Source organism: Rhinopithecus bieti, unplaced genomic scaffold, assembly GCF_001698545.2.
Source record: "Rhinopithecus bieti isolate Rb0 unplaced genomic scaffold, ASM169854v2 scaffold_764, whole genome shotgun sequence".
NCBI lineage: Eukaryota > Metazoa > Chordata > Mammalia > Primates > Cercopithecidae > Rhinopithecus > Rhinopithecus bieti.
In genome coordinates, this window is record NW_016803201.1 from 166,279 (window position 1) to 192,059 (window position 25,781).

Genomic DNA, 25,781 nt, shown 5'->3' on the forward strand with positions numbered 1-25,781 from the left:
TTAAAGGTATAGTACAAAAGGCTTATGAAACTAAAACAAATCTTTCTCCATTTCTGTAGAGAAAAAAAATATATATATATACACACACATAAACATATAAACACATATAAATAAGGAAGTTACCCATATCCTCAAAACATCATAAACATACATTTTATGATGATATCTATCAGCTAACATAATTGCTAGAGAAACAAAATTTAAACATGACTAAAAGAAGTAATTGTCTAAATACACATGGATTACAGCATAATTAAAGCAACCTATTCTCACACCTAAATTTTACACAATATTCCTGGATTACTAATTTTAAAAATATCCTAGCATATATTATGAGATGAATAATAGGATATAAATCATTTCTAATATTAGATGAAAGTGTACAATCTAATACTTGATTCTTTTTATTATTATTTGATTTTGATAAGAGGACACATGGTGGTTCGGCATCAAGAGCTCTGTATTTAGGCCAGAATGGCAGTACTGCCATGAAGATCAAGTATTATAATGTTATTCAACACCTAGTTTTGTCAACACTGAACAACTATAAAAATAAAAGGTCTGGATTTTAGGAGAGAGCCACTGAAAGTAGAATGAAAGAATCACACTGTTAAATAAAGTTTAGCCTAAAGTTTCTTCCTTACATATTTTAAGTTTGACCTAAAGCTATCTCTGTACATCATAAACTGTAACCTAAATAGAGGTATAAACACGCTGTAGGCTACTCTTACGCCAATCACCGAGTTTTGGCCAATCAAAGGTAGCCAAACTGTTCAAACTGTGTTCAAATAAGGCAGATGCTGAGCTGTACCCAATCTGGCTGTTTCTATACCTCACTTCTGTTTTCTGTATGTTACTTTCCTTTTTCTGTCTATGAATCTTCTACCACGTGTCTGTGCCGGAGTCTCTGAGCCTACTCTTGGGAGACTGCCTGATTCACAAATTGTTCTTTGCTCAATTTAATTCGGCTAACGTTTTTCTTTAAACAACATTAACAGACATTCATGCAAGTTTAGAGAACTACATTGAAGGAATTAAACCCTAACTAATGACTCATCCTTTTCAACACAAAATAAAGATGAACATGTATAAATATCTACCAGTACCCTCCCTGACAATCTCAAGGTTTTCACTAAATAAGATGGGAAAACCAAAGGTTTAGAAATATATAGGAAAATGATTCTAAATATAGGTACATTATCACCAAGTAAAAAAGCTTACTATGCAAGGTCCAAATACTATTTGCAAATAAAATTATTACCTAAAATTAAACAAAAACATCAACCTTTTATAATTTATATGCTTATTTTAAATAAATCTGAGTGACCCGAGTTTAAATTCTGGCATGCTAGTGGGGGAAACATATTTTAAATGTCATTTTACCTTTTATAGACTGTAAACTGGAACATCTTGATATGCAAGATTTGCTTAAGCAATATTTATACAATCCAACATTTTATAAAGTAAAAGTAATCGTTAATATACCAAATTAAGCATTGCCATATTTTCAGAACTTAAATAACATTCTTTCATTCAAACCGTATTTTTTGGAAGAGGCCAAGCACTAAGTTTTACCTTCTAAGGAAGATTTTTGGCAAGTTTTCAGCAACTAAAAGCAGGAGGTTGCAATAAAATCAGTTTTACAGGATGGGAAATAGCATTTGCTACCATGATTGCACACTATCTTCTTGTTCTGAGGGCAATAGATATAAAATACTGCATGAGGGAGAGAAATGGCCCTACGATTTTTATGGTTATGCCTTGAGCTTCATGCGCTATAATCACTATCTCAGTAAATTTGCCTTTCCAAAGGCAATATTTTACACAGCTGTTCTTTTTTACGCAAATCTTATTTGTGTGTGCCGCATACCAGCCAGTTTGGTAAGTGAAACTACTGGGCTGCTGAACACATATAAAATGCAGAAATCATAATAATATAGCTTTTCTGTCACAAGCAGGAAGCTACCCTAGTAGCAGTCAACCAGGATGAAGATGCTAATCTGGTAACATTAAGCACAAAGCAGTAATTATTTAAGATTCAGGGCACCCACTTATCACAGAGCAACAAAACAATTATAGGGCCCTGATTAGATTTCTAAATAACTCATGCTAAAATCATGTCTTTAAGTCTGTTCAACAATTTAAATTGAGAAAATAAAACCTGACTAATAACATATATGATTTAAGTGAAATTTGAAATTAAGTGAACTCAATTATTTATACCGTTTCCATTTTATTGTTTGAGTATTGTGAAATTTCCTCTGCCAATCCTCAAGTTAAAGTAAATTACAAAGTTGGAAGGAAATTCAAGAATCTATTCTGTCCTTTTACAAAATTCCTAAAATTCTTACAATCATTATATTGAAGTCTAAAATTCCTTCTTCCCCCCGTTCAAGTCCTGCTGACTAGGTTATCTGCAGGAGATAATATATTATGGTGAGAGGCATAATAACAAATAGCTCAGACTTTGTTCGGCAGACTGCCCAGGTTCAAATCCTTGCCTTATCACTTTCTAACACTATGGGGTTGAATACATTATTTAAACTCACTGACCCTTGGCCTCCCTATGTGTAATATGCTACTTTGATTAAATCAGATAATCCAGACAAAGTGCTTGTCCCAGTAAATGCCTTTTCAATATTAGTAGATGGTAGAAGTAGAAATTCTCAAACAAGATACAAAAGGTGATACATAAGATACCTATTGGAGGGAGGTATTACTTCTTGTTTCTCTAAAAATATTGACTTAATTTTCTGTTGCTTACCGTGATTCATCTTGCAATTATTTCTTTTCTTGATCTTGTTATGTTAATAATAAAAGTCACATATTAAAAATGAAGCACTGGCCAGGCGTGGTGGATCAGGCCTGTAATCGCAGTGCTTTCTTTCCTTTCCTCCCTCCCTCCCCTCCCTCCCCTCCCTCCCGTCGATTCCTTCCTTCCTTGCCTTCCTTCCTTCCTTCCTTGCCTCCCCCCCTCCTTCCTTCCTTCCTTCCGGCCTGTAATCGCAGTGCTTTCTTTCCCTCCCTCCCTCCCTTCCTTCCTTCTTTCCTTCCTCCTTCCAGACAGAGTCTCACTCTGTCGCCCAGGCTGGAGTGCAGGGGCGGGATCTCGGCTCACTGCAAGCTCCGCCTCCTGGGTTCATGCCATTCTCCTGCCTCAGCCTCCCAAGTAGCTAGGGACTATAGGCACCCATCACCACGCCCAGCTAATTTTTTTGTATTTTTTTTTAGTAGAGACAGGGTTTCACCGTCTTAACCAGGATGGTCTCAATCTCCTGACCTCGTGATCCGCCCCCCTCGGCCTCCCGAAGTGCTGGGATTACAGGCATGAGCCACCACGCCCGGCCAATCCCACTGCTTTAAAAGGCTGAGGCAGTTGGATTGCTTGAGGCCAGGATTTTGAGACTAGGCTGGGTAACATGGCAAGACCCCCCAGACTCTACAAAATAAATAAATAAATAAATAAAAATTAGCTAGTCATGATGGTGCACACCTCTAGTCCCAGCTACTCAGGAGGCTACAGGGAGGATTGCCCGAGCCCAGGAGGTCATGCCTGTAGTGAGCTCTGATCTCGCTGATGCACTTCAGCCTGGATGACACAGTTTGTTTGGGGAATAAAAAAAAAAAAAAAAAAAAAAAAACTGTAAAATAAAATTAAGAAAAAAATGAAGCACCACTTTGATGTTCCCTGAAGGTAGGCTACCTGTTTTCAATGCTCAGTTCTGCTAATGACTTACCAGGTAAAACAGAAATACTATTAGCATTTGCATCATAGGACTGTATGAGCTGAGAAGTAAACAAGTTAATAGGTTACCTGCTTAGAACAGTTTGAGGAACCTAAAGAGTGCTAAAGAAGTATGAACTATTATTATTCAGATATGTGTAAATTTTTAGCCATCCAAATGTATTAAATTCCCAGGTTTTGCCTCTGATTGTTTCTGCACATATGTTACTAGTCTTCTCTGATAACATAATTCCATTTTTTTCTAACTCTTTGTCTTTCTAATAAACCAGGTGCCATTAGACTTTGCATAAAGGTTACATATTTAGGAAGTTGGCACTGCATTTTATCTATGCTTAAAAAATAAATGGGATATTACTATGCCAAAAGAAAATGCAGATTTGCAAATTTCCCTATTCTTTATTGGTGGCTCCTCTGATATTATTTTTCTTTGAGTTCTACCCCATATCCCAGATATTTAAAAATCTCAGTTGTTCCATTTGCCAGTCTACAATGTATTTGTGAAATCACTGCCAAACCTCCACAGCATCAATATAAATCTTATATGATATTAGCTTAATTTAAAAAATTGTCTTCTCCAATATGTTCATTAAAATCTTGTCATGAGGAACTATTAAACAATATTTATGTAATAGAACTGAAAATGCATTATGAACAGTAGAAGTGAAAATGCATTATGAACGTTGCAGTCAATTTCATTTTAAAAAGAGTTAAAATTTCACTAAAATATCCATGTTATTACATAAACATTTATTTTTGGACTGATGAGCACTCTTTAGTTAAACAACTGAAAGACAAGGAAATGTGGTAATACTTCTAAGAAGAGGCAGAAGGATTAAGTGCAGTGCATGGTCAATCCTTTTAAGATGGCTGCTTAATAACATCACAAATAGGCACATTTTCACGATTTCAAACTAACTTTACAATAAATTTAACTTATTAGATAAAGGTAAAAGGGAGAACAGAATACCTTCATCATCCTAAGTGCTGATTTGAATGAACTCTTCCTTTCTTGGAATATAATCGCTGCTTCACCGCAAATGTATTTTTTTAATGTAGCTCTCACAAGTACATGAAATAAGCTCTTGCTTCACTTTTTGTGTACTAAATGTGCAATTAAAACATCATTACTCTGCAGTAGCAGGCTTTCTCATTTAAGCTTGAGAAAAGCTGCCATTACATTGGTTGTAACTATATGTGAATGTACTTGTCATATCTTAAAGTACTTCATGCAATGAGGTATTACAAAATAAAAGACACCTATTGGTCTGGGATATTCACGCATGAGCAAGCTGACCAGACAGCTTTCGGGTAAGGTAAGGCACTATAAGACAGTGATACATGAATCACTTTGTAAATCTACTCATTTATGTGAAAATTAAGCCTATATTTTACTTTCATGATGGAAGTGACCCCTAGAAACCTGAAAACCATTGTATTTTCATACCACAGCTTAGTTTTACCTCTAAAGAACTGCTTTCACTAGATTGGCCTGAACATTTATTTTAACACTTTGAGATATGTTTAATACTTCAGCTAAGATCAACATTTCCACTAAAGGACCTTGAACTATTCTCAGTTATCTATTTTATAAATTCTTGAAAAATTTAACAGCTTTGGGTGAGTGGAAAGAGTAATCTGAAACAACAGCATTTCTGTAGCTAACTTATTATATTTAGGTATAAATCAGTGTGAGTATCAGTGTAGGAAGCAAAAAAAGAAAAGATTTTTCAGACTTGACATATAATCTTTCTAGACTTCTGGAAAGAAATAGAATACCACATATGCCTGAAGGGGACAGCCTTATTCTGCTAGTCAGGAGACCAAGGTTTTATACCAGTGTTACTACATGCTAGTTGGAGAACTTTGGATAAGTCACTTTTAAAAGTCTCTGAAACTCGAGTTTTTATCTACCAAGCATATTGGTTGGAGTCAGTGAGGTTCTAAGTCACTTCTTGCCTCCAACTACTATGACCTTTCTTAAGAAACACTACTTCTAAATGGGATAAAACGTTGTTCTGATCACCTAAATTCTTCAGTGGTATAACCACTTTGAAAACTTCATTTTCTAAAAGGCCTAATCATTATATTAGAATGCAGAACTAGTGAGCTCCTACCACATACACAACATCTGTCAATGGCTTTCAGCTTCCTATGCTGTGTAAATGAAGATCTCGACTGGAAATGAATCTTTTGAACAGATGGACCTGCGCTGTTTCTTGGAACTTTGAAAGCTGTACAGTGTGCCTGCCATGAACTCTTCTACGTGACTCACGGAAGTAGATGACTGCTTGCATTGCCATTTATGCGCATTCATTCACTCAGAAGCAGATCAGCCGTTTCTCTCTGGATGACATTCAATGCTAGCAAAACAAAGCATTTCCTGATTTTTAAGTAGCTAATACATTCCTTTGAAACTTTAAAAAAACATTTGTTAAGACAAGACTTTGCTTCCCCTTCCCTTGGTACCCCAACACACACACACACTGTGTTTGTTTCAGGTGCAGAATCACACACACAAAATTAAGATAATGGTGAAAGTCAACAACATACGGAACAAGGAGAAATCTCTTGAAGACACCCAAAAAATCCTTAAGTCAGAAAAACAATTATTTTAAATGCCTCAAGGAAATCTGAGCAGACTTTTAAGATATTAATTCTATATGCCAGCATAGTTCACACATTTTACAGACAGTTGAGATTCTGAATTCAATTCAAAGGTACTTTACCTGCTAAATTTGATATTAAGTTCATTTTTTTAGACTAGCCTCTCATTTGTAAAAGAGTAATCTGAATTGATAGTTTTTATCCACTTTCTGCCAGAAAGCTTTACTTGATAAGTTTCAATCTGGTCAAGAATCATTCTCCTCAAGAATTCCAGTCTCACTACAGAAGCTTTAAAAATTGTACTTTAAAAAATGAGTTTAAGATAGTTGGAGTTAGGGGTGAAGAAGAGCTGAAACTTGGAAGAAATTCCTTTTAGTAGCCTAGAGAGCATTTTCTCTTCACTTCTTTGTTGGTTTGTGTTACAAATACAAATGGCTCTTAGGGACAACCTTTCCTTGAGATACTGAAACCACCTTTGCAAAAACTGTATCAGGGAGAAAATTATGGCAGTTGGGGGGATCTAATCTAGCTAAACCCTATCTTGCCTTTGGTATCCAACCTGATCTTAATTATTTCTGGGTTTAAGCCAAGCTAACTTTGGAAGACATTCAGTTTATAGTTTAAGTAATAATAGGCTTTCACCAAAACTCAATCACCTTTGTAAAGCTAAGGAAAATCACCAGGCTAGGAGGATAGAGGAGCCTGAATTCTGCTAAGGCATAGACATAAACAATTGCCAGCCATTGTTCTGGAGGTCATAATGGATACAAATTCTCCAATTACTCCGACAGATAGCATCACTGTTGTAGAACTTAATAGGGGTCTTTTGAGATATCTTTTCAGGGTTTTTGCATGCCTGACACCAATGGACCCAGCAACTGCTCCTGTGGCCCCACCCAGAAGCAATTCAGCCTGGAGGAGTACCATTTCCCACACCTGTATGACTGCATCCCCAACCAACAGCAGCAAGCAACCATTTCCTAGCCACTCCCACCCCTTCCCCCAAACTATCTTTGAAAAACCCTAGCCCCTAGATAATCAGGGAGTTTGATTTGAGTAATAATTTCATCTCCTGAGTGACGTGGCTGGCCTCTCATTAATTAAATTCTTTATTGCAATGCCATGGTCTCTATGAATTGATTTTGTTTGTGCAGCAGGCAGGAAGAACCCTTCGGACGGTTACACATCTGTCTGAATGAAGAATATGCTGCTGTCACTTAAAAGGACTTGACGTAACTTGTCGAAAGACAAAAGTAGTATCAGCAGTTTTTGAGAATATGCCAGAAGCACCACATGGAGATGGAGCATTCTCTCCTCTCCATCCCTATCCTCTTCCATAAAATTAAGAGACAATCATTCTATATGTGTTAAAAAATCCCTTTCCATAAATTTCAAACTAAAATCAATTTTCTGAAGGTTAGGGCAACATAGATGGTGATGTTTACCATGTTGGGTGCTTTTGCTTTATTTTTTTCTTTTTTTCGGTTTCCTAGATGTAATTCTTTTTGGACTTTTCTGATAACAACCATCATAGTTCAGTAATCTTGAATTTCCAAAGTTTACCAAAATACAAATGCTTCAGTCTAATTATTTGTAATGCTTAGATGCAGGTATGAAATAATATTCAATTATGGGGCAATTTGAATATATAAAGAATGGACCATTAGGTAAGAATGCAGCCTTAATTGGTTTATGGAGATAAAGTGAAAGTCTGATGGCTCAGTACTTTTCATGCTTATTTCCAAATAATAGTGCTTTGAACACTAACAGAAGTCCAAGAATACACCCAGATTTTTGTAGTATCCATTTCCTATTTTGGGGAAAACAATACTGCAGAGCCATTGTAGGTGACATACATAAAGGCTCTTTGTGGCCAATTATTTGTTCAGTGTATGAGCTTCACATCAGTTTAAAGAATGATGCCTCTCTCTACTTTTTAATAACAATAATCCAATGCCTTTCTTTACTGACCACTGAGGCAGTCTTTGCCCTCTGACTCCTTAAAGCTGTACCAAGTTCATTGTCTCCCTCTGAAACCAGGGGCACTTCAATGCTAATAGTAACCACAAGAAAGAGTAGGTCATAGTTAATCCTGTTAGCATCATGTACACACCTGCTGCTTTGTGAGCAGTAAACCAAGACGGGAGCTCATTTCTGGAGTTGTTTTGAATCTTTACTTCTCAATGAAACTTCTGTCCCTTCCTTAGAATCCGACCAACACTAGGATTCACCACAACTAGTGCTCCAACACGGAGCCAAAACTTTTTTGAGTGTGGAGAAATCAAAAATTGTCATCAGGCACAGCAGAAACCTTCTCTTTCTACTTCTCCATTCGAACTTGAAGAGTTTTACACGTTTGCCTAAGGAACAAACACATGTCAGGCACTCCACTGTTTAACAGATTATTACAGAAAGCAAACCTGGGAGAAAGGGGACATTACAACAAGCATAAAGGGACAACAAGGTAATAAGGTCCTTTACCTCCAAAAAAACTCACAATGGGGATAGGTCCGTATCTCTCTTAGAAGATTATATAATCTTAGTACATCATTTTTTAATTACAAAGAGACACACCTTTAAATGGGACTAAAATAAGCAGTTTTTACAAGAAATTTTTTAAAAAAAGGACAGTAAGCATTTCTTGTAAATATTCAGAGAGCATTCTGCACAAACCTAAGAAAAATGTTCATTAAAAGCAAGGAAGAAAGTACACAGAAATCAAGAGATAGTCATTTAAGCATAAAAGTGTAAAATAATTGTAGAAACAATATTAGGTAGTAATAATCAATTATAATTCAAAGATAAAATATTTGTGATCTTAACCATTCACAGCCTTGCCTGATCATCCATGCCTAGAGTAATTTGTAATTTGCTGAGGCAGGAATTTGAACCATACACACTTTAAGGGTGATAAATGGAATGAAGCCATTTAACCAACATATAGATCTAGTCACCCCTGGGTGGCATTCATTTTTCAAGTCAACTTTGTTGCTCTCTAATCATTATTAATTATGTAATCCTCAATAACAGACAGAATGAGATTCATGACATTTTTCAGTTGTAACTTATGACATTTTATAGATATAGATAGATGTTTATAAGTATTATTGGCCAGGTGTGGTAGCTCATGCCTGTAATCCCAACACTCTGGGAGGCCAAGGCATGTGGATCACCTGAGGTCAGGAGTTCGAGACCAGTCTGACCAACATGGTGAAACTCCATTTCTACTAAAAATAAAAAAAAATTAGCTGGATGTGGTGGCGGTTGCCTGTAATCCCAGCTACTCTGGAGGCTGGGGCAGAAGAATCGCTTGAACCTGAGAGGCAGAGGTTGCAGTGAGCTGAAATCACGCCGTTGTACTCCAGCCTGGGTGACAAGAGTGATACTCTGTCTCAAAAAAAAAAAAAAAAAAGTTTTATTTATACTCTCTTTTCCAAAGTACTCCAGCGATATCAAAACATACTATTTGAATTTCAAATATTTGAATAATAATTCAGTAGTTGACAGAAAAGTGTGAGTAACAATAAATAATAAATCATATGCAAATTAATAGTAATTTAGGCTCTGACAATAGAGGGGTCTTGGCTGTATAAGTTAAAAGTAAAGTAACGCACTTTCTACATAAATTTGAGAGGTTGGAATAGTTAAAACTAATAGCAACAAAAAAGACTAATCATGTAATTAGTAGAAAAATATATTTTCCAATTTTGAAAATATTTGTGTTATTGAGCAATTAGAACAGACCCCTGTTTTCTTATCCCTGCTAATCCTGGCTTCTCCCTCCTAAACCAGAAAATGTAAGATTTAAATGATGATTTGAGGAAGAGTGGAACTTTTGTATTCTGGCCACAGAGTCTAATCTAGAGGCCTTTATTTAGATATATCAAAACCAACGCAGTTGTGAAGTGGGTCAGTGTTATGACTTGCAGTGGACACATGCAGCTGAAGATAAATCATAAAGACTGAGAAAATTTAGAAGAGTTTCAGTTTTGTTTTGTTTTGTTTTTTAAGAAAAAGCAAGTCGCACTTGGAGAAATACATCATCTACACACTTCCAATACTCCATTTTCTTTATGTTGTTCAAAAACATAGAAATGTTTTCAGGGACTTTAAAAAATTTCATATATACCCATTTAATACTTTAAGAGTAGAATAACTTTTTCCTATATGTCTTATCTCTAATCAGTTTCTAATCATCTTTCTAATCTATTTCCTACTCTCGGTCTTGCTACTACACTCTTTATTCTACCTGGTGTGTATAATTGCAATAATGTCCTGACTTGTCTTGTTCCTTGATGTTCTTCCTCCTCTTTGCCACCATCATCCTGAAAAGAAAAATCTACAATACTCTCCTATTACAGGAAGAAACATAAACTTATTTATGATACATAAGATCCTTCATGATTAGACACCAAACACGCAGCTTCATCTCCCCTTCTTCCCAATGCCTCCACAAAACATCCATGCTCCACTCTGGTCACGCCTATGTAATCCTAGGACTTGATGTGCCCATTCATGTCCCCTTATCTTTGTGTTTGTTTTAGCTTCACCTAAAATATACTTGTTTCAAACCCCAGAAGAAATGTGGCCACTTCACGATTTATCCAATCAGCCCTTTGTCATAGTTCTAAGATATACCTCATCACATTATGATTATTAATCTGTTTCTCTCACTAACATATGAGGTATTGGAGAAAAATAATATTAGCATACATTTTGTTTCCTCAGTGCTAAGCAGCATATCAGGCACATACATGATGCCTAATATTTATTAAATGAAAGACTGAAACAATGGATGCATGGAGAGATGAATAAATAAATGAACACGTGAATGAATTAATATAAGGAAAAAGGTGATAAGTAATTTCAGAAGAAGGAAAGTTAGAATCAATATTTAGATTCTCTGTAAACAGTAAGGGGGATGATTAGGTGACCCAAAGGGTCAGTTCCTCAATTTTTAATTTTTCTAGGATTATCTCTATAATTCTGCAGTTTCAGAATTTGAAATTATAGATACGCATGGGTCCTGACATTCAGCTTCACATTTTCACCTCAGATATTTAAATTTATTCTTATTTGGAAAAGGTCTGATTTTAAAAACAAAATTAATTCATGAAAATAATAATGCAAGAAGATAATAGCAATCTGTGATGCTCTAATTGGTATTAGACTAATCACTTGGGATGTGGAAAATGTCCAAATGAATGCATCAAGGTTGATGCTGCCATATTCATTACAGTTAATATTTCAGTTAGAAGCTATCCCATTAAAAAAATATACCTATCTCCTGAGTAATTTCCATACAGCTGCTTAACACTGTCAGGAAATTTTTCTCATGAAATATTTCATGAGACAATTACCCTACACCAAGGAATTACATGCTCACTTGACATCAGATATGGTGGTGCAAATGAAATAGCATCAGATTTCCTATAATGGATCACAGTAAACAAATAGCACAATGAGTGGTTCACCATTGCCCCCAAATAATACTGTGCATGCAATCACTTATGTGCACGCACACAAACAGAATTATGTACTCTATATATTACAATTCAGGATGCCTGACCTCTCTCCTGCTTTTTTTCCCCCTATCAAATCTGGAGACTGGTATTTTAAAAGCCAAATACAAGCTAATTTTTTGGTGCATGTGGGCATGATTTTTATTTTTTATTGTTGATACTTTGCTTTGGGGTTTGCCCCTCATAATCGTTTCTGAATGTGGAACTGCATGAACAAAGGGAAGACACATTTTATATTTTTTTAAATTTTATTTTCTCTTTCTTTTCTTTCTCTCTAATTTTAATACTTTTGGGGGAACAGGTGGTCTTTGGTTATATGGATAAGTGCTTTAGTAGTGATTTCTGAGATTTTTGTACACTCATCACCCAAAGACTGTACACTATACCCAATGTGTAGTCTTTTATACCTCACCCCTCTCCAGTCCTTCTCCCTGAGTCCCCAAACCTTATTGTATCATTCTTATGCCTTTGTGTCTGTACAGCTTAGCTTTCAGTTATAAATGAGAACATACGATGTGTGGTTTTCCATTCCTGAGTTACTTCACATAGAATAATGGCCTCCATCCAGGTCGCTGTGAAATGCACTATTTCATTTCTTTTTATGGCTGAGTAGTATTCCATTCTATTTTCTTTATCCATTCATTGATTGATGGGCATTTGAGCTGCTTCCATATTTTTACAATTGCAAATTGTGCTGCTAAAAACATGCATAGGCAGGTGTCTTTTTCATATAATGACTTCTTATCCTCTGGGTAGATACACAGTAGTGAGATTGCTAGATCAAATGGTATATCTACTTTTAGTTCTTTAGGGAATCTCCACACTGTTTTGCACAGTGGTTGTACTAGTTTACATTCCCCCCAGCAGTGTAAGTGTTCCATTTTCACCACATCCATACCAATGTCTATTATTTTTGATCTTTTAAATTATGGCCATTCCATTGTGATTTTGATTTGCATTTTCCTGATAATTAGTGAGGTTGAGCATTTTTAAATGTTTCTTGGCCATTTGTGTGTGTGTGTGTGTGTGTGTGTGTGTGTGTATTTGTAAATATATGTGTGTGTATATATATATTTGTAAAAATATGTGTATGTGTATGTGTGTGTGTATGTATATATATATATTTGTGTGTTCATGTCCATAGCCCACTTTCTGATGGGATTGTTTCTTGCTGATTTGAGTTCCTTTGTAGACTCTGGATATTAGTTTCTTTTTGGATGCATAGTTTGCAAGTATTGTCTTCCACTCTGAGTTGTCTGTTTACTCTGCTGATTATTACTTTTGCTGTGTAGAAGCTTTTTAGTTTAATTAAGTCCCATCTATTTATCTTCATTTTTGCCACATTTGCTTTTGGGTTCTTTGTCGTGAACTCTTTGCATAAGCCAATGTCTATAAGAGTTTTTCTGAGGTTATCTTGTAGAATTTTTATGGTTTAAGGTCTTATATTTAAGCCTTTGATCCATCTTGGGTTGATTTTTGTATAAGGTGAGATATGAGGATCCAGTTTCATTCTTCTACGTGTGGCTTGACAATTATCCCAGCACCATTTGTTGAATAGGTTGTCCTTTCCCCACGTTATACTTTTGTTTGTTTTGTCAAAGATCATTTCACTGTAAATATTTTGCTTTATTTCTGCGTTCTGTATTCTGTTCCATTGGTCTTTGTGCCTTTTTTTATACCAGTACCATGCTGTTTTGGTGACTATAGCCTTGAAGTATAGCTTGAAGTCAGAAAATGTGATGCCTCCAAATTTGTTCCTTTTGCTTAGTCTTGCTTTGGCAAAGCAAGTAACCTGGATGGAGTTGGAGGCCATTATTCTAAGTGAAGTAACTCAGGAATGGAAAACCAAACGTCGTATGTTCTCACTTATCAGTAAAAACTAAGCCATGCAGACACAAAGGCATAAGAATGATACAATAAACTTTGGGGACTTGGTGAGAAGGGTTGGAGAGGGGTGAGGTATAAAAGGCTACACAATGGGTGTAGTGTACACTCTTTGGGTGATGGGTGCACAAAAATCTCAGAAGAGTTCCTTTTTTTTTTTTTTTTCAGAAAAAGCAAGTTGCACGTGGAGAAATACATCATTTACACATTTCTAATCCTCCATTTTCTTTACATTGTTCAAAAACAGAAATGTTTTCAGGGGCTTTTTTTAAAATTTGATATATACGCATTGAATATTTTAAGAGTAGAATAATTTTTTTCTATATGTTTTACCTCTAATTGGTGGCCTCATTCTTGGTTCCAGATGAATTTTAGGAATTTTTTTTTTTTTCTAGTTACATGAAGAATGATGGTGGTATTTAGATGGGAAGTGCATTGAATTTGTAGATTGCTTTTGGCGGTATGCTTATTTTCACAATATTGATTCTACCCATCCAAGAGGATGAGATGAGTTTCTATTTGTTAGTGTCATCTATGATTTCTTTCAGCAGTGTTTTGTAGTTTTCCTTGTAGAGGACTTTCACCTCCTTGGTTAGGTATACTCCTAAGTATTTTATTTTTTGTGCAGCTATTGTAAAGGAGTCAAGTTCTTGATTGGATTCTCAGCTTGCTCACTATTAGTGTATAGCAGTGCTACTGATTTGTGTATATTGATTTTGTATCCTGAAACTTTACTGAGTTCATTTTCAGATCTAGGAGCTTTTTGGATGAGTCCTTAGGGTTTTCTAGGTATCCAATCATAATACCAGTGAACAGCGACAGTTTGACTTTATCTTTACCTATTTGGATGTCTTTTATTTCTTTCTCTTATCAGATTGCACTGGCTAGGACTATGTTGAATAAAAGTGGTGAAAGTGAACATCCTTGTCGTGTTCCAGTTCTCAGGGGGAAGAATGCTTTCAACTTTTCCCTGTTCAGTATAATGTTGGCTGTAGGTTTATCATGAATGACTTTTATTACCTTAAGGTATGTCCCTTCTATGCTGATTTTGCTGAGGGTTTTAATCATAAAGTGATTTTGATTACATTGACATAAAATGATTTTGTCATATGTTTTTTTTCTGAGACTGTTGAGATGATTATCTGATTTTGTTTTTAATTCTCTTTATGTGATGTATCACATTTATCAACTTTCATATGTTAAGCCATCCCTGCATCCCTGGTATGAAGCCCACTTGATCATAGTGGATTATCTTATTGATATGCTGTTGGATTCAGTTAGCTAGTATTTTATTGAGAATTTTTGCATCTATGTTCATCAGGGATATTGAACTGCAGTTTTCTTTTTCTATATTTTCTGGTTTGAAATTAAGTTGATACTGACTTGATAGAACAATTTAGGGAAGATTCTCTCTTTCTGTACCTTTTGGAATAGTTTCAGCAGAATTGGTACCAATTCTTCTTCGTTTTGTAGAATTCAGCTGTGAGTCCATCTGGTCCTGGACCTTTTTTTTTCTTGACAATATTTTTAAAATTACCATTTCAAACTTGCTGCTTGTTTGCTTGTTATTGGTCTGTTCCGAGTTTCTATTTCTTTCTGGCCTAATCTAGGATAGTTGTATATTTCCATGAATTTATCTATCTCCTCTAGGTCTTCTAGTTTGTGTGCATAAAGGTGTTCATAGTAGCCTTGAATGATCTTTTGCATTTCTGTAATATCGGTTGTAATATCTCCCATTTTGTTTCTAATTGAGCTTATTTGGATCTTCTCTTTCCTTTTGTTGGTTAATCTTGCTAATGGTATATCAATTTTGTTTATCTTTTCAAAGAACCAGCTTTTTGTTTCACTTATCTTTTGTATGGTTTTGTTACAATTTCATTTAGCTCTGTTCTGATCTTTGTTATTTCTTTTCTTCTGCTGGGTTTGGGTTTGGTTTGTTCTTTTTTCTCTAATTCCTTGACGTGTGACCTTAGATTGTCTATTTGTGTTCTTTCAGACTTTTTAATGTAGGCTGTCAATGCCATGAATTTGCCTCTTAGCACCACATTTGCTGTATCCCACTGGTTTTGATAGGCTGTGTCACTATCATCATTCAGTTCAAATAACTTTTTAATTTCCATCTTGATTTCATTGTTGACCCAATGATCACTCAGGAGCAGATTACTTAATTTCCATGTATTTACATACTTTTGAGGGTTTTATTTATTTATTTATTTGACTTGATGTGGTTTTATTCCACTGTGGTCAGAGAGAGTGCTTGATATATTTTGATTTTCTTAAATTTATTGAGACTTGTTTTGTGGCCTATCATATGGTCTGTCTTGGAGAATGTTCCATATGCTGATGAATAGAATGTATATTGTGCAGTTTTTGGATAGAATGTTCTGTAAATATCTGTTAAGTCCATTTGTTCTGGGGTATAATTTAAGCCCATTTTGTTGTTGTTGTTGACTTTCTGTCTTAAAGAGCTGTCTAGTGCTGTCAGTGGAGTACTGAAGTCTTCCACTATTATTATGTTGCTGTCTGTCTCATTTCTTAGGTCTAGCAGTAATTGTTTAATAAATTTGGGATCTCCAGCGTTAGGTGCATATACATTTAAGACTGTGATACTTCTCTGTTGGACTAGTCTTTTTATCACTATATAGTGTCCTTCTTCCTCTTTTTTTAATTGTTGTTGCTTTAAAGTCTGTTTTGTCTGATATAAGAATAGCTATTTATGCTTGCTTTTGGTGTCCATTTGCATGGAATATCTTTTTCCACCCCTTTGCCTTAAGTTTATGTAAGTCCTTATGTGTTAGGTGAGTCTCTTGAATACGGCAGATACTTGGTTGGTGAATTCTATCCATTCTGCCATTCTGCATCTTTTAAGTGGAACATTTAACATTTAGGCCATATGCATTCAATGTGAACGTTATTGAGATGTGAAGTACTGTTCTATTCATCATGCTAGTTGGTGTTCCAATACCTTGATTTTTTTTTCATTGTGTTATTGTTTTATAGTCCCTGTAAGATTTATGCTTTTAAAAAGGTTCTATTTTGGTGTAATTCGAGGTTTTGTGTCAAGATTTAGAATTTCTTTGAACAATTCTTATAGTATTGGCTTGATAGTGGCAGATTCTCTCAGCATTTGTTTGTCTAAAAAAGACTTTATCTTTCCTTCATTTATGAAGCTTAGTTTCACTGAATACAAAATTCTTGGCTGATTTATTTTTTTCATTTAAGGAGGCTAAAAATAGCACCCTAATCCCTTCTAGTGTGTATAGTTTCTGCTGAGAAATCTGCTGTTAATCTGGTAAGTTACCTGATGCTTTTGCTTCACAGCTCTTAAGATTCTTTCTTTCATCTTGATTTTAGAAAACCTGATGATTATGTGACTGGGCAATAATCTTTTTGCAATGAATTTCCCACTTGTTTTTTGAGGTTCTTGTATTTGGATATCTAGAGCTCTAGCAAGAACATGAAAATTTTCCTCAATTATTTTTTCAAATAAGTTTTCCAAAGTTTTATATTTCTTCTTTGGGAACACCAATTATTCTTAGGTTTGGTCATTTAACATAATCTCAAACTTCTTGGAGACTCTATTAATTTTTTAAAATTTTTTTCTTTCTTTGTCAGATTGAGTTAATTTGAAAGCCTTGTCTTTGAGCCCTGAATTTCTTTCTTCTATTTGTTCTATTGTTGACACTTTCCAGTGTATTTTGCCTTTCTCTAAGTTTGTATTTCATTTCCAGAAGTTGTGATTGTTTTTTGTTTATGATATCTATTTCTCTGGTGACTTTTCATTCATATTCTGTATTATTTTTTAAATTTCTTTAAGTTTGTTTTCACCTTTTTCTGGTGTCTCCTAGATTAGCTTAAAAATTGACCTTCTAAATTCTTTTTCTGGCAATTCAGAGATTTCTTCTTCATTTGGATCTATTGCTGTTGAGACAGTGTGACATTTTGAGGGTGTTACGGAACCTTATTTTGTCATATTACCAGAATTATTTTTTCTTGTTTCTTCTCATTTGGGTAGACTATGTCAGGGGAAAGATCTGGGACTCCAGGGCTGCTGTTCCGATTTTTTATCCCATGGGGTGATCCCTTGATATGGCACTCTCCCCCTTCTCCTAGGGATGGGACTTCCTGAGAGAAAGACTGCAGTGACTGTTATTGCTCTTCTGGATCTAGTCATCCAGCAGAGCTACTGGGCTCTGGACTGGTACTGGATAGTGTCTGCAAAGAGTCCTGTGATGTGATCTGTCTTCAGATCTCCCAGTCATGGATACCAGCACCTGCTGTGGTGGATGTAGCAAGGAAGTGAATTAAATTCTATGGGGTCCTTTACTGCAGTTTTCTTTAGTGCACTAATTTTTCTGAACACTGATTATGCTAGCAATAAAGCTGTCACATGGACAGATTCATGACCTCTGGTTAGTCAGGATGTTATCGGCAGTGGAATTAGCTGGTGTATTTTCCTTCCTCAGAGCAGGGTTGTTCTAAGTTGGTATAATATCTTGAGTTAGTTGGCCTCCAGCAAGGAGGTGGTGGTTTCAAGAGAATGTCAGCTGCAATAGTACAGGGGAGACAGAAGCTTGCCCTCAGGCTGCCTGAATAAGTATTGGGTTTCTCGGGCAATGAGTGGGGCCGTAGAGCTCCTATAAGTTTATGTCTTTTGTCTTTGCCTACCAGGGTAGGTAGAGAAAGACCATCAGGTGGGTGCAGGGTTAGGTGTGTCTGATCTCAGACTCTCCATGGGCAGGGCTGGCTGCAGTCACTGTATGGTATGGGGGTGTGGTCCTTAGGCCAATGGATTTATGTTACAGGGGGATTACGGCTGCCTCTGCTGCTCCATACAGGTCACCAGGTTAAGTGGGGAAAGCTGGCAGTAACAAGCATCACCCAACACCTACACAGTCAACAGGCCAGTCTCATTCCCACCATGCTCCCCCAACAGTCAACAGAGCCAAATTTATATCCAGGCCTTCAGTGTGCAGGGCTGAGATCTTGCCCCAGGCTACAAGTCTTTCCTCTGAGAAAGCAGACAGGGATTTCAGGCTTTGCCTCTCCCTGTCTGTTGTGGCTTCTGTGCTCATATCTACACTTCCCACTTGCACCCCTACCACAGGATTCTGCCCAGGAAAATTTGCACTCGGTCAAAATTATTATAAAGTTCAACTGGAAGCCTCCTTCTCCTTGTGGCCCTTCCCCAATTCCACTGACTGCCTTCCCCAAGGACCCCTGTGAGATAAAGTCAGAAATGGCTTCCCTGGGGAAAGGGAGTACCTATAGGGTTCTTCCCACTACTTCTTCTACTTTCATATCTCGCTCTGTTCTCTAAATTTGTTTCAGATCGAGGTGAGGTTAAATCCTTCTCCCAACATCTGGGTTTTCAGTTTCCCCAGTGAAGAAGATGGACTTTACCCCTCCAAACTTGGGTACTGAGTTTTTTGTCTGTCTTGAGAAGTTTACGGCAACAAGCTACGTGTCATGAATTCTTTTAGTTTTTCTGGTATGTCCCTGTGGTGGTTCTTGAAGCAAAAGTTTACAATGTTAGTCTCCACATGCTGTTCTGTCTGTCTAAGTGGGAGCTGCAAGTTAGTCCTACCTTCTATCTTCCATTTTCCAGTAGTTAATTTTTGCTTAGCAGAAGTGCTACAAATTTTTTGGCTTAGACTAGGATCAAAAAATTGGGTTTCAGTTAAAACTGCTGCTCATTCTGTTATTTGAGGAATCCTGAAACCCTGCTCATTATTCTTTTACTTTCACCTTTCAGATCATACTTGTTGGCATCAATAGACAACTTCCATGTTCTTTTGTAAAACCCCCAGAATTATTCTGTGAGACAGTCCCCATTTATGATTTACTGCTATTACTATTATTAGTCTTTGTTACTAATTACCAATATCCCCAGTTTATAGTTGAGGACACTGAACCTCAGAAAAATTAAGTGAAACTTCCCAAAGATGCAGGGAAGCGGGAAGAGATAGTCTGGGGAAGGGATTCTTAGTTCTGGGCTTTAAAACCAGTGAAACAGGTTATGTGTTCTAGGTTCTTCTATTCCTTCATTTAGCTAATATTTATTGAGCATGTACTAAGTGGGAGGCACTGTTCTAGGTGTGAAGAAAAAGGCAAAAATCACTCCTCTGTGGAACTGACTATCTACAGAGGCAGGCAAACAACAGACATAATACATAAAATTTTAATGAATTTTAGGCCCTGCCAAGAGAAGAATTGAGAGAAAGAGAAGGATTTTTGAGACAGGGATGTACAATTTTAGTTGATGTAGATGAGAAAGACTTGCTGATAAAGTGAGGTTTCAGTAAGAGCATGTGGAGATGAGAGAGCCAATCAAGTTGGTAGCTGGGAAAAGAACATTTTAGGCAGAGGTAACAGCATCTGCAAAATACCTGAGATGAGAAAAGTACAAAAGGGTGGTGTGGTGTCAGTGAAATAAGCAAGGAAGAAAGTAGTAGGAGATGAGATCACAGGTTTGTTCATTTGTCTGTTTACTTCCTTGTTTATTCGATGAATAACTCAATGCATTATTCAATGAATCTTACTGTGCTATCACGTTACTTATTAAGGCTAAACTCTAGGCAAAAGCAGACATGGTCCTTGCTCTCATAGAGTCACACTAAAATGAAATGCAATGAAGTTTCCAGTAACACACATGACTTTGTAACTTCCTCCCTTAGAAAACCTCATGCTTGGAAATTGAAACTGGATAGAGGTTGGATGGGCATGAGAGACCATGTAGACTCCCATTTATAAGTCCTGGAGGCCAGTGTTCTGTTCCTTCCGTTCAGATGGTGATGGTTTGCAATGCTTTGGGGAGAGACAAGGAGGTTCACATGGTGATGGTTTGCAATGTTTTGGGGAGGGACAAGGTGGAGTGAGCAAGTGATCGTGTGTGTGTGAGTGTGTGTGTGTGTGTATGCGTTAAGCAACAGAAGATTTTCCTGCTAAATGTTTTCAGCTGACTGATGGGAGAAAATTCCTGAATGCATGGTTTATATTCATTTAAATTTTAGCTATATTGAGATAATCCTTAGTATAGAAAACCATGAGAAAACATGCCATATCTTGGCTTTTGGGAGTTCTGAAAGACACAGATAAAAATCTAAACTAATATTTGAAGCATGGAGAAAGGAATATATTAGGCCCTATCCCATTTATGGCAAACTGGTTTGAAATGTGCAGCAGAGACAAAGCCAAAAATTATTTGGATCAGTTAGGCTCTTCCTACTCAAATATTTATTTTCATGACTTGTAGGCTATATAGCCTGGATTTGATCTCAGCTCCACTGCTTATTCACAGTATAACTTGGGCAACCTCTTTTTATGTATTTTTTTATTGAGGTAAAAATATACATAAAGAATTTACCATCTTTACCATTTGCAAGTGTCAGTGGTAATGACTACCTTTATATTATTTTCCCCTTCATCACCCCCTCTTTCTCTCTGCCAACTACCAATATACTCACTATTTTTAGGAGTTGACAACCTCATTATGCCTCAATCTCCTCAACTGTAAAAGGATGATAATAATCAAGTCTTTCTTATGGGGTGGTTGTAAGAATTAAATGAGCTAGTATGTATAAAATTCTTGGAGCTGTGCTTGGCTGTAGTGAGAACTTAATAAGTGTTAGTGAGAACTTAATTAGAGTTAACTAATTCTTGCGAAAATAGAAGTGGTAGGCAGGCACTAATACAAGCAGAAAGTCATTGATGTGGTTTCCTCCCGAGGAATTAGGCCTTTTATAATTAGAAAATATCCTTCTTTAGCAATAGTATTTGCTGCAAATTCTTTGGTATTGATATTTGCATAGTATGTCTTTCCCATTATTGTCTTATATTCCCTTTTTCTTAATTCTTGTAGTTCGGATGTACCTCTGTTAAACAGCATATACTTGTGTTTTGATCTTTTGATCCAGATTGACAATCTTTGTATTTGCCTTTCTTAAGAAGTTTATTTTATTCATAATGGACACTTAATAATTGTACATATTTATGTGATACAGTGTGAGGTTTCAATGCATATACACATTACATAAAGATCAACTCAGGGTGATTAGCATATTCATCATTCTAAACATTTATTTTCTTTTTAATTATTTACCCCATTAGCATTTGATATAATCACTCATATATCTGAGTTACAGCTACCATTATTGAGTAATTTCTATTTATTCCACCTGTTCTAGATTTATTTTCTCTCCTCTTTTGCCTTCTTTTGTATTTTTTATTAGTCCATTTTTTTAGTTGACTTGGAAGTTATACATTCTTTTACAAATTTTTTAATGTTTGTCTTAGTGCAGCAGTTCTACAGTTTAATAATTCACTATTGTATATTATTTTGTTTTTGTTTACATTGCCTTGTCTTCATGTTTGCCTGGTTATTTTTCATTGTATGCTGAATGTATTTGCAAAATTATTTGTGGACTGATGGTGAGACTGGGGCTATAATCTTTCCAGAGAAGAGTTACATTTGCTTTTGCCAAGTATAGCTTAAAAATATCTGCTCACCTCAATCTAATTTCAGGTATTAAAGTGATTCAGACTGAGCCTTCTGAGGGCTGTTCTACTTTTAATTCCCTCTTCCTCCTGGGGTGTAGCACTTTGGGTTCACAATAAGAAATAAGATTCACCAGGGCTCCCCTTCTCAGCAATCCCTGGCCTACTATGGCAGTCTTCTGGGTTCTGCAGGGTCGTCAATGCACTTTTATCCACTGAGTCACTTCTCTAATGTTGCTAATTGCCTCTATGGGTTAAGTGATTTACAAGAGCAGACTAATCTCTGTTAGTCTTCATCCTTTCCTAAATTCTCGACAAGTAACTCTTTGCTTTCTTGTTGGCTTTCCAATGCCTCCCAACATATCATCTTATATTTTGTTAAGTTCTTCAGTTTTCTTTTATGGGATGAGGGGAGGAGAAACTAAACGATATCACCTGATCTGTTAGTAAAACTGAAAGTCAAGTTATGTGGGTTCAATTTTACTGATGAATTTGGTACTGATGAGTCATCCATAAAATTAATAATTAAAATTTATTACTGGTATTCTTCCACCTGCATAGTACTTCTGCATTACAATCATGCTCAGACTGAGTCTTCTTTCTAAACTTGCTTTCATCCAATACTTAAAATAGACATTAGCTAATAGTTACTTACAACTGGAATGATTACGTTTTCCATTTTGCTTCGGATAGCTCTGATTTACCCCTGTTGTCCTGACTTCCTGTTGGGTTTATCCTGGAAATATGTCCTACTATGGACAATAAATTGTATCGTCACCCACATAGAGTAACTATTATAATGTGGAAATAATAAATATATATATAATGTTATATATTATAATGTAATAATATATAATATGTTATTACATTATAATATATAACATTTTAATAAATAACTCCTAGATGTAAAGTCTTCAGGCTGTGAATGAACGACTCTCTAATGCAAGAATTTCAGCCATTGTGATAGGCAAAAAAGAGCATTCCTTGAAGCATAAAACATTTCTGAAATCCACTAAATCACATCAAGTTGCTAATAAATGTTAAAGTCTGGCATTGAAGAGGGGTTTCTAGATATAGCACTGTACTAATTTCTTCAACTTTCCCATCCTAAAGATGAGACATAGAGACAGTAATGTGAAAGACTGACTATAATATCATCAGTTAGTATTGTAGTCCAGGGTCCTGAACTCTTGAGAATCACATTAAAGTGATGGCACACACTATTACCTTTGAGATAAAAGAGCTGTTATAACAAGGAGGTCAAATAGGCTTCTTACAAAAATCTAGGTCTATTTTAAAACAGTCTAATATTGGGATTTTATATTACCTAGTATTCTCTTCAGTTTACCAACTAGATTCTTAAAGTTTTTTTCTATTATATTTTAAAGAAACATTCTATTATAATGAAAATTTTCTAATTTTGCCTAAAATTGAAACATGAAAATTGCATATATTTTTCAATTTCTCCTAACTTTTTTTCATTTCTTTACCATGAATAATTCAAAGTTGGCTTAAATGGAATGTGTCCTACACATACTGAATGTTTATCTAATAGTAGTAATGATGATGAAAACAATGATGAATATAGATTTTCAGAGAATCAGATGGGTAATACATATAACATAGTGGTTAAAAACATGGGGTTAAGTACATCATCTAGTCTTGGGATTATGCTCACTTAGATATCTATTAATTTTGTGGCCCTGTTATTTCACTAAAAAAACTTAGTTTCCTTACCTATAAATGAAGACAATCCATATCTTATTACACTGCTATGAAGGTTAAGTGCAATTATGCCTCCAGCAAGAATATAATAAACAGCAACTTTTAAACATTTTCAAAACGTATTTTGAAATCAGTATTTTTAAAATGAATTTATTTGCTTAAAATTATCATTATTCTATTCCTGCTACAAAATATGAAATCTGATTATTTAATAAATAAGGCAGTAAGCATGAATGTATTTCTAGCTCTTTGATACTATGATTATCCTTCACAAAGCTATACATTTTCTATACAAAGAACGGAACAAAGCTTGCTGTATTTTTGAGATTATACTGGAGTCAGGATAAATTATAAAGAATGTATACTATGTACATAACATCTCCTAAGAGCAAAAACTTACATATTTCAACATATTTTGGTTAAAATGTACTGAGTTTCAAAAATCACTTAGGTTTTATTGGTTATTCCATTAATAGGAATTATTGGTCTCTGCTAATTGCTGAATATCTATAAACACTTTCTGTATCAGTTTCTACTTGGTGTTTTGTGATTTAGTTAAGAACATTAATGTTACATCAGTAATAGCAAAATGACAAGGGTGACTCAGCATTCAATAAACAAGCCTTTCCTGCTGCAACAACCACTCCAGGCTAATCTCATCTAAAATTGCTCCAGGCAAACAACTACAAAAACTTAAAATGAAAATGAATAAAAAAAAAAACACCCACAAAAACCTAGCTCACAGATCCAGACTAACACTCCTCCCTCTCCAGTTAGCAAAGCATTTTTAACCATAAAAGATTTGTGCATGCGTATGAGGCTATCTTTGAATTATACCAGTGGACATAGAAATACTAGTTGAATAAATGTCAATAATTGTGATTGCCAGAAAAAGAAGTGCCTCCTTCACTTGGTAGCCCTGATAAGTCCACAAGAGATGTTGCTGAAAACCCAATGTCTGATGGCTATAAATAAGGAAAAACATTTCTGCTCTTGCAGCATATCCTGGGAAGAGCACCTTTACAATTGTGTAGTCCAACAGTCCCCACCTGTCCCACCTATGGTAAATAACTGGAATAGCCCCATGTCTGAGGCCAGGTGGACACTGTTTTCAAGCACTGAAATCCATTTAATACAGTTCTATGGTTTCTTTCTAGGATGATATGTTGTGGCTATTCTAAAAGAGACAGACCAACCTCCAGTGAATTTGCGCTTTCTCTTCAAAGCCCTAGTTTAAGTATGAATAGAGATAGTAAAGGAAGTTTTGAGTTATTTCCACATTAGTGTTTCTTTAACAAGACTGACCACTGTGGAATAATAATGTTAATATTTCAGTTATGAGAAAAGTGGCCCATTTTATTAGCCCATTAACAACTTGCTTGATTTATGTGTTTTACTTAACAAGCACATATAGCACTTATACTTGGCCAGAAACTGTTTTAAGTGTGTTACATATATTAACTAATTTAATCCATGTGAGAAATCTATGTGGCAGACATATTATTGTCATTATCTCCCAGATGTGGAAACTGAGGAGTACTGATGTAAAGTTACTTTCCCAAGACCACCAGCTAATACATTGCAGTTGGGATATGAACTCAAGTAATACGATTCCAGAGACTGGGTTCTTAATCATTATGCCATCTTTGAAGGCATTCTCAGCAGATCATACTAGGCATTTCTCACTGAGGTAGATGGATGGATGGAGGGATAGATACACACACACACACACACACACACACAGATACACAGATAGATATATTGATAGATGATGGTAGCTCCTGGCACTGTATCCATTGTGAATG

General features: G+C 35.7%; 1 protein-coding gene across 2 annotated transcripts in view; it reads right to left on the minus strand.

The window, feature by feature from the left end:
* TAFA2 (TAFA chemokine like family member 2) overlaps positions 1-25,781 on the minus strand; it is a 180,233-nt gene that overhangs the window by 4,112 nt on the left and 150,340 nt on the right. Inside the window, exon 4 of one of the 2 annotated variants that reach the window (XR_001884848.1) lies at positions 8,463-8,709. The exons of the other annotated variant lie outside the window; for it this stretch is intronic. The gene's annotated coding sequence lies outside the window, so the exon portion shown is untranslated. The remainder of the gene's footprint in view (positions 1-8,462; positions 8,710-25,781) is intronic. 2 annotated transcript variants of the gene reach the window in all.